The sequence below is a fragment of the Canis lupus genome, chromosome 35 (assembly GCF_011100685.1).
Source record: "Canis lupus familiaris isolate Mischka breed German Shepherd chromosome 35, alternate assembly UU_Cfam_GSD_1.0, whole genome shotgun sequence".
NCBI classification, from domain to species: Eukaryota; Metazoa; Chordata; class Mammalia; order Carnivora; family Canidae; genus Canis; species Canis lupus.
The window spans coordinates 12,842,370-12,852,811 of NC_049256.1; the positions used below are offsets into that span (position 1 = coordinate 12,842,370).

General features: G+C 35.5%; 1 long non-coding RNA gene across 2 annotated transcripts in view; it reads right to left on the minus strand.

Annotated features, from left to right (window-relative positions):
* LOC111094013 overlaps positions 1–9,818 on the minus strand; it is a 79,322-nt gene extending 69,504 nt beyond the window's left edge. For both annotated transcript variants that reach the window (XR_005384334.1, XR_005384333.1), the window contains exons 1-2: positions 9,724–9,818; positions 7,067–7,164 (exon numbers count right to left, since the gene is read on the minus strand). This is a non-coding gene — a long non-coding RNA (uncharacterized LOC111094013). The remainder of the gene's footprint in view (positions 1–7,066; positions 7,165–9,723) is intronic.
* Between the last annotated feature and the right edge of the window lie 624 nt (positions 9,819–10,442).

Below are 10,442 nucleotides of genomic sequence, written 5' to 3' on the forward strand. Positions count from 1 at the left end.
TGTGGTCATAGTTTCAGGTTTACAGTCTATTGTTGGTCATATTCTTAATTTATTTAATGACAAGTCCTTGCTTGGGAATGCAATAGCTAATTATAACACTAAGACTATGGAAAAATATGATTTACCTTCCAATAATATATTTTTACAGGTGCTCTAGGAAGACTCTGTGGTAAACAAAACAGAAACTTTATGCATTAATAATGTGTACAATGGAAATTTAGAAAATGTATTTTGGAATTGAATTGTTAAATATATCTAGGAAACAAGGATTAGAGGCTGAAGGAAGCTGTGCTTCTAAATAGCAAAAAAAGTAAATAAATAAAAAGTAAGGATTAAAAAATACCTTAAGGGTAAAAAATGACAGATTACAGGAAGAAGAATGAGAGAAAGAAATGACATTTTTGTTGAAATTTGGTCAGGCTAAAAAAGGAAGCTTCAGAACTTGCTAATCATCTTTAGTTTTCCCTGAAATAAGAAAACAATCAGAAAGCAGTGAAACTTAGAAGTTACACTGAATAAAAACAGAGATCTATTTGCATACATAATGATTAACAAGCATATCCTTACTGGGGCAGTCTATAAAATCATGAAGATATATTCAAACATTATTTTCAGTACATATAATTGTAAATCTTCAAAAGCATTTTTTTTCTTCAAAAGTATTTTGATGATATTTCTAATACTCCTAAAAGTGTAATTAACATCAACATCGAAATACAAGAGCAAAACTTTCATGGTTTAGTTAAACTAGTAGTCATCACCAAAATTATCATTATAGACCATCTCTAGATCTATAAGATATTGTTAAATTCATATGTATATTAAAATAAAGGGTGATGTAATTTTACATGCACTTTGTTTCCTTCCTGGATCCTGCCCTTCTTTTAATACACTGGGGAGTCTGTTAGAACAGAATCTCAAGCTTTTTTTTTTTTTTTTTTAAAGAATCTCAAGTAAATGTGTTGTCATTTTTCATAACATGTAAGTTATTGATTTTCCTTCACTCACTGTCACTGACCCATATCCTGTAAGAGAGCAAAAGAGCTCTGACATCAGATGGAGGATAAGACTTCTAGGAAATATCTAATAATCAGAAATTCTGTGCTCAAAAAAGTGGGTTTATCAGCCTGTACTAGGTTGGAGGATAAATTCCTAGACTGGATAACCTAGCATTTCATTCAGACACAAGTAAAACATTACACAAAGGAGCTGGACTCTTTTTTTTTTTTTTTTTTTTAGAAAATCAGATATATAGTTTTCCCATCCTAAAGCATATTTGTGTCTGCTGGCAGACAAGTACAGGTAATTGCCTCCAGGTGTTTGCCTGCAGGAAGTTATTGAAATTCAGTGCTAGTAATGGCTGTTTCCTCAGCAGCAAAAACTAACCTGTGGGAACCTCACAGGCAGGCACAGGTAGGTATATTTTAGAATAGCAATGCCAGCCAGTTGAAAAGCCATAAACCCAGAACGCCCAGTGCAAAAGGGAACAGATTAACTAAAATAAGAATAAGGACATACTTTTTAACTATTAACAACAATTTAAGATTTAAAAAATTTGTTCTTGGCTTTTATCAAGTTTTAAAATTTGTGGGTTTTTTAAAACAATTTGCTCCCTTATGGTAATTGCCTAGCAGATCCTCCCCACACACAAGAGGAAATATGAATTACAAAAATAACTGTACTTTTCTTTAAATTCTGTTTTTATGAAAGCTCATGATCAAAAATAATTCATTATTAAATAATAATCTGGATCTTTTCTTCCACTGTGAATACATACCCTAGGACATTTTATTAAAGGTAGCAGATTAACCATTTGCATTTAACTCACTTCCTCTGCTCAAATGAAAATCAAGTTTGGTTTTTTCCAAAAGCTTGGAGCAAACTTGGGAAAGCTAAATTCTAAGTCAGCTACAGGGAAAACTCAGAAGCAGGCTGATCTTTGGGAAAATTTTCAAATAACGACCCAAGAATGGGTCAGTACATCTGAAAGTTCTGTTGGAAATGGGGTTGTTTAAAAAGGAGCTGTACCTCGGGATCCCCTCTTCTACTCCATGGAACAGGTCAACTACACGCCGTAGTAGATGACTAAAGAGATTTATTTCCTGCAGACAGACACATGGAGGGAACAGGGGGGTTGGGCCTACATTCTTAGCATAATGCTAAGAATCCAAGTATTTTTTACCCTTTTCCATTTGGAAACGTGGTAGACACGCACGCATGCATACTTCCAAGTCAATATTTGGAAGTCTCTGTGGAATTTAACAAGCCTAAGAAAAAAGATCTGAAAATAATGACCTGGAGCTCCCTAAGTAAAACAGACATGTTTCAGAGGTCCAACATCTGTATGATAGGAGTCCCATAAGGAGACAACTGAGAAAATAGACAAGGAGAAATCACCAAAGAAATAACTCAGTACTTTCACAAACATAAGGACAGAAGTCTTCAGCTCAAAGTAAACCCAACACCAGAGATAACAATAAATCTAAACTAAGATACATCATATTGCAATTTCAGAACTCTGGAGATAAAGAGAACATATTATGAATGTTCTAAAAAGAAGAGAGTTCATAAGAAGAATTGAGATTCAGAATGACAGAAAGTGTCTCAATAGTAATGCTAGGAGCTAGGAGATGGTGAATTAATGCCTTCAAATTTCTGAGAACAATTACTTGCATCTTAGAATTGTTCTCTACACAAAGCATAAATTAAGTGTGAAGGTAGAATAAAGATAATCTCAAGTATTTTGAGTCTCAAGTTTTGTTTTGTTTTTCATGACCTCTTTCTTAGGAAGACTCTGGAGGGTGAGCACCACCCAAATAAGGGAATAAGCCAAGGGAAAAGCATGGGCTCTAAGAAATGGTGTCCCACTTGAGAAATAGGAGACAACAGTCCCCAGGATGATAGGAAAGGAATCCCCATGGAAATAGTGATATGGCACACTTGAGGGGTGACTCTTCAGAATACAAGCCAAAACTTGTATTCTGAATACAAGTCAAAACTTGAAGAGAGCTATTCCATAGAACCAAAGTCATATTATATTGAGTGAGTTTGGATATATTAAGGTGGCATCTTAGATTAAATTAATAAGCATGTGGAAAGCCAAGCAAACATAGAAACTGGGCAATTACTTTCACCTGGGAAATGAAGAAAAAGAAAAAAGCATTATATGGTTTAGCTGTGAATAGCATTCACAGTATTACATGTAGTCATGGTGATAAGGTACACATAAACACTTAGATCCAAGCAAAATTGTAACCTACATGGAGCACACGGGGGATGGTAACTGTTGGCACTGCAGGATAGAGGAGTGGGGATGAGAAAGACATAAAACTTCTCGTTTCAGAGTTAGAAGTTAATAGAAAACATCTAAATTGAAAAGCCAAAAATTATCAACATGCTTACATTTTATATATTATATATATATACACACAAATGTAAGTGTTAAAGAATTGGCTAAAAGAATTGAAAATATTTGTATCTAAAGAGTAGGAAAAATAGAGGTGGCAGGAAACAGCTTTTGTTCACAAGGTGCATTATAACTGCCTGACTCTTTAAACTTCAGTGAAGAATTATACATTAAGAAAAAAAAAAAAAAGCTCAGGTTATAACATGTATTCTAAAATCTTTGATTAAATCATTTCAGGAGATATGGGTAAAGTGAATCACTTATCTCACAAAGATCATACCTGTATACTTCTTCATTCATTCATATATTTATGCTGTGAATGAACATTTATTAAGTCACTACCTTGTGCAAGATATCATATGAGATGCCATGGGAAAAGTACATAAGAAGGACTACAACATGATTTTCTTCCCTGTGTTGTTGGCAAACAATTAAGAAAGATGTGAAACATGTTTTTACATGTTTATGTGAATAGATGACAAAAGAACTAGTGTGGAGGTGATGGAAGGACATATTACAGTACAAAAGAAACAGGATCAGGATTAGCCTGTTAGGTATGGCAAATTAAATTGAGCATTAAAGGAAGAGGTAGACCAGATAGCTAGTACTAACATGAGCAAAATCACAAAGAAAGGAAATATTTCAGCAAGTTTGGAGGGTTACAAATCATTCAGTATAATGGAGGACAAGGAATAACAATGCTAATTCCAAGAGAAACAGACATCTCTTATTTGTCACTGTGCTCTCAACAACCTAAAACATTGCCTGGTGCATAATAAATACTCAAAAATGTTTGCCCTATGCATGGCTTGATAAGATTGGAAAGCTAAGGTAGGAGTTGATAACAGATGGCCTTGATGCCATGCTAAGGAACATAGTGTTTAGACAGTAAATAATAAGAAAATAGTTGAGGAGAGGATTATCATGGGTCTAATTTTGATGGCTGAATTCAAGATAGATTGGAAACATAAGAGATGTCAGGTTAATTAGGAAGAAATGGAAAATAAAGGTCTGAATTATATCCATTGCCCACTAAACTAGAAAGGAAGAAATACACAGCAGTTATTGGAGAAACCAGCCACGATTTTACAGAAATATACTAAGTTCGGCATCACAAAATCTGAATTTAAATCCTGTTTTCACTGTCATTTAATGTGTGAGAAATCATAGAAACAAGTCATAGAAACTCTTTAATGAGTATCAATTTCCTTGTTAGTAAAATTAGGAATTAAAATCCCTTACCTGTTGTCTAAAGGGTACCAGGTACCTTTCAAGGAAATGTAAATGCATGAAGGCAGTATAAATTGAGGACAAAAGAAGAGAAAACCATAAGATTGGAGACATAAAACACAGCTGAGAATGAAGCTAAAAACCCACCATGATTCACAAAATTATAAGAGCATGTTGTAAACTATGAAGACCTAGACAAGTAATAGGTGTATTTAATCTACACCATTTCTGATGTGCTGGAAGCTTGAAAGATATTGCCATGGATACAAGGAAAAGGCATCACATGGATGCACAGGCAATGGGTGTAGATAAAGCTTTTAAGTTTTAGAGGTCAAGAGAAAACTAGAAATAAGATATTCACTAGGCTGAGAAACTGAGTCTAGGGAAAGCTTTTTTGAATCTAGAAGATATTTGAACAGATTTGTTGTAGGAGAAAGAAGAGTCTATGGAATAGGAGAAAGAATAAAGAGAGGGGGAAATTGATGGGTTAAGATCTGTAGGAGATAAAAGGATGCACAGTCAGTGGGGAAGGACGTTGGCCCTAAGTGGAGAACAGATTCCACTTCCTCAAGAGAAGAGCAGAAGGGCAGAAGGTACATGTTATGTTTTTTGAACATTTGTCCTTTTTTTTTTTTTTTTGGATTTTATTTATTTATTCATGAGAGATACACAGAGAGAGAGGCAGAGACACAGGCAGAGGGAGAAGCAGGCTCTCCGTGGGAAGCCTGATATGGGACTGGATCCCAGGACCCCAGGATCATGACCTGAACCGAAGGCAGACACTCAACCACTGAGCCACCCAGGTGTCCCTGAACAGTTGTTCTTTAAAACGTGCTCTCACTTGTCTTCATATGCAATCATCATATTACTGAATAAGAAAATTGAGTGTAAGAAGAATTAGTGTGCCCAAATGCTAGTAGTTTTTTGTCTCATGTCTCAAATTTCAATTGTTTTGGGTCACTAGTGGGAGAAAATCATTATGTTTAAGTGATGAGGTGGTTGTTCTTTCTTGGCCGGTTCCAAGGTCAGCAAGAGAGATGAAGCTTCACAAGTCAGAGAAAAAGTCAAGATTGCCCAAGATATTTTTTGAGTTAGTATTATCTGATGTATTCATCAGAAATTTCCAGTGCTTCCATAATCATATCTTGAGGACAGGAGACATCTGAAAGTAGGGGTACTTAATGTTAACCTATTCATAATCGAAATACCATTGTCAAATTAGAGCAAAGGAAGCTGCATTTACAGTAAAATGCTCATGTTTCAAAAGGTTTGCCCCCCCAAAAAGAGGAATTATTTCTGAAGAAGGAGGTTTTTCTGGATCTCAGCTGAGAGTAAAAAGTGAAAAACTGGATAAAATAACAAGACAGAGAAGAGTACTCCATCTTTAGAAATATCAGATAAATGACAATAGGACAAAGGCAACAGTTTTATAAAAGGCACTTATGTGGGCAGCCTGGGTGGCTGAGTGGTTTAGTGCCCCCTTTGGCTCAGGGTGTGACCCTGGAGACCTGGGATCAAGTCCCACATCAGGCTCCCTGCATGGAGCCTGCTTCTTCCTCTGCCTCTCTCTCTGTGTCTCTCGTGAATAAATAAATAAAACCTTTAAAAAAATAAAAAGAAATAAAAAGCACATATGTAACATTAACTAGCTTTTAAAGAAATTAATTGAATTTATTTTTTAAAGCAGTTTCAGGTTTAGCAGAGAAATACATCTCCTCCTTGCATCAATATGGTACATTTGTTACAATTGATGGACCAATATTGATATGTTATTATTAATTAAAGTCCATAGTTTACATGAGTGTTCACTCCTTTTAATCTACCATTTTTAATTATATCACCTACAAAATGGTTTTGATTTATTAATATTTAAGTTGAGGAAAACTCTCCAAGGATCAAATGAACGTTTAGATTTTGGATTTGTGGTACTGCTTCTAGCCAGGACTTCAAGGCAATCAGAGGAAAGATCTTTTGTATAAAAACAAAAACTACCTTTTGAAAATTTTCCAATCAGTAATCTCTAATTATACCTCAATATTCTGTAAGAGAAATAATACAAGAAGATATTGTTTTCATTTTAATTTTTACTGAAATACAGTAAGGTTGAGGAAAATTGTCCCATAATTCTTATAGGTATAATAAAATTCTATATAGTACAGAAAGAAAGGGGCCAAATGCATGGATCAATTTTGTTTTCAAACCAATATTCTGCAGTGAATGCAACCACATCTTACCTGTTATCTCAGATTGTAAAGAGCCTAGAATACTTAATCTAAATATTGTAACTGAAGATTGTTGAAGTTTTGTCTATATCGAAATACTATGCTATGTGGACAATGTCATTTTAAGGTCATAATGAAAAAGAATGAAGGAGCCCATAGTAAAAGACTAAGGTCCATGATTATTAAAGTTTATATTACCACAAAGTACCTGATTAGAAAATTCACCAGTCTTTGAAGTAGAACCAACAAAATCACAGATTCTTTACTCTAGAATGGACTGCAGTGAGCTGGTTCCACAAAGGCCCTCTACAAATAGAAATTAAAACTCAATGAGATGTCAGTGTTAGTGACAAAAGATACCACTTAGCTATTTTCCACCAAAAGGGAAAAATAAATCTGGATATAACAAATAGCAGCCTATGGATCTCATTTCCCTACAAGGATGGTTTATGGGTAACATCCAGAGTTGGTTATTAATTAACTGATTAATGAAGGAGACCAAAGAGAGGGCTATATAGAATAATAAGAGTTGTCTATTCTAAACAATGTAGACCAGAAGATAGAAACCCAGAAAAAGTAAAAAGATAATAACACTTAAAATTGTAGGCCCAATAACCCATCTGACTGGGAGTATGTCAATTTTTTGTTAAAGATTTTATTTATTTATCCATGAGAGACACAGAGAGAGGCAGAGACATAGGCAGAGTGAGAAGCAGGCTCCCTATGGGGAGCTCTATGGGGAGCTTGATCCCAGGACCCCAGGATCACGGCCTGAGCGAAAAGCAGACGCTCAACCACTGAGCTACCCAGGGGCCCAGGTATGCCAATAACCTGTGAGCCTGATCATCTGCTCCATGAAATGGTCACAGAAAAGGGACAATTTAGCCAGATCTTACAGAACTGGTAGGGTTTGGATGAACAAAGAGGAAGAAGGCAGGCATTCTCTGTAACGACAATGATTGGAAACGCAGAAACTTTTTGCAGAAATAGTGAGTGGAACCATTTAGCTGAAATGTGGAGACTTTATCTGGGGAAGCAGCTGACAGCAATGCTGGAAATGTCCATTTGGGTCATAGTGTGGTTTGAAAGCAGCTAGGGAATATGGACTTCATCCCACAGTTAGCAGCAAGCTGCTTGCTTTCTTCGGCAAGGGAGTTACATGCTCAAAGCATTATTTTTAGGAGATAATTAGGGTGGTGTGTCTGATTAAGAGAAGTTAGGAATGTCTGGACTCCAGCCCTATCTTTTCCAAGTTGGTGCATTGGTGGACAACTGTGTTCTCTCTCCAGACACCCTCCAATGTTAATATTGGCAACACTGGAGTACCACTGAATTAATCTACTACTGAGCAGCTTTTTATTAAATGTAATATAGAGTGTACTTGCTTTACGTCTTTAGCAATCTTTTGAAGAAGGGTGAGGGAAATATTTTTAAATTTATCACATTGACCTTTACATCTTAAGGTATTACTAATGAAATTCCGAATCTTCTAGATGTGGGAGAAAAAAAGCAAGGAGTTGATGTTGGGAAAACAGGAGCTTGTTGGTTAAAAAAAAAAAAAAAAAATCAAGGAAACTAGAAAAAATGCGGTTGGAAATGTCAAAATTGCAGGTTACGGGTGGTTGTAAAGAGCTAATCTGTTTTTGGTTGGAGAAGCTATATTCAAAGCGCCAGGTGTCAGGACAATGCAAACTGGAAGAAAGAGGACAGGTATCCAACTCAGAGACTTCATAGAACGTAAAAATAATATTGTTCTGGGTTTAAGAATAAGCCATTCACTCCAACTTCAGAAGCAAAAAAAGAGAAAGAAATTCTAGCTGCAGAATGGGAAATAGTTACAAGTATGGAAATAAATGTTTATTTAAAAGGATCCAGTTACAATGTAATGAAGATAGGAGGTGTAATGAAGAGAGTAAGATAAAGGAGACACTGCACATAGCTGAAGGAGAGGGAGAGCTAGTTTGATAGTTGTATAGAAGTAGATACATTCAAATTATTTAATAAACACTCATTGCTCTTCTGTAAAGCATCCCTAGAAAATAAGTTGATTATAACCCCATTTTACAGATAAGGAAACTGTGACATGCCCCTTAGTGTTCTAGCACATTAATCTTAGCTTGCTAATTGGCAATGTATCTGAGTTGTAATTTAGCTATGATAAGAAACATTAATGTTTCTCCCCCCACCCCACCCCCTAGAATCTGTAGTTTAACCCAGAAGAATGATTTCTTTCACTTATCCGCCACACAACTGGTCAGTATTCCATCATGACATCTCAACACTACCATATATTTTAGATGACCAGAAAAATCAGGCAAGTTTCAAGGAAATCTTAGCAGCAAGAAATCCATACTATGAAATCACTTGCTAATATCTCTAATATTTAAGTACTGCCCTAATTTATTCTGGCTTTCTTTGAATTTGTGAGAATGGACACAAGTAAAATATTTTCTTGTGATTTATTGCAGAATAACAGCTGGGCCTTTTGGGAATATGAATCATAGACCACTGTCATAAAGCAACTTATGTTTGAAAACTTTTTGGAATAATAATTGGTTTGGGACAATGCTTTTTATTTCTAAATAAGAAAATAAATTTTTTAAGAAGACATGTCATTAGAGATTTGAGTGGAAAAAAAAATCATGTGGATTTGTTTAAGTGGCATCAAAATGGATACAAGATCATCAGTTGCTCAGATAATATGCTTTAAAAAATGGCTATTTAGACAGTCAAAAAATACATTTTCAGCATATTTAGAAGCTAACCACATTCCTTCCCCCAATCAAACTTTAGGGTGATAGAAACTATGCTTTTAGAAGAAGACAAATAAGAGAAGAGCTCCTGTTAGAGAAATACCTAATTTACCTTTCTGGAAATCATTTTATTTTGTTCCAGAGGGGTGGACCATGGAACTTTCTGAGAGAACATGATTATGAAACTGTTGTGCGATTAGAGCTCAGGAGGGAGGGACTGTTTTGACTCCCTTGTTACTATGTGAGCGCTGGAATTCTGCAACCAGAAGGATCCGCGACAGTTGGGAACGACAGTTGTATGAGTAGCAAGCAGAAGACAAATGTGTGTGTCCTGTTACTCCTGCTCTGAGCACTACATACCACGACTGTGCCAAGACAAGATTTCCTGCTTGCATCAATATTTTTTATAATTACCAAGCCTCCTGTGCATAATCCATTAATAGTAAAAAAAAATCTTACAAATAATATCTACGCTGTCTTTAGGTTAGACAGCCATCTGGTTAGCTGATACTATGCATACACACACGCACGCACACACGCACACACACATATACAGCCTTATTTAGACGCCTTATTATAATCCTTGTTACATATCCAATTATCTACTATAAATCAAGCTCTACCTCCTCCTGGAGAAATTAAAATAGCTGAAATTTACAGAGTACTTAAAACATGTTCAAGTTTACCATTATATGTTATTGTCCTTTTATTAGGGGCTTACTCTGGTCTTTCATTCACTAACTTATCTTTGCTATTTATTAATCTTTGTTTCATTTTTCTCAGCCTCTAGACCTTTCATTCTGTCTATTGCTCTTCGTCTAATTTGCCCCA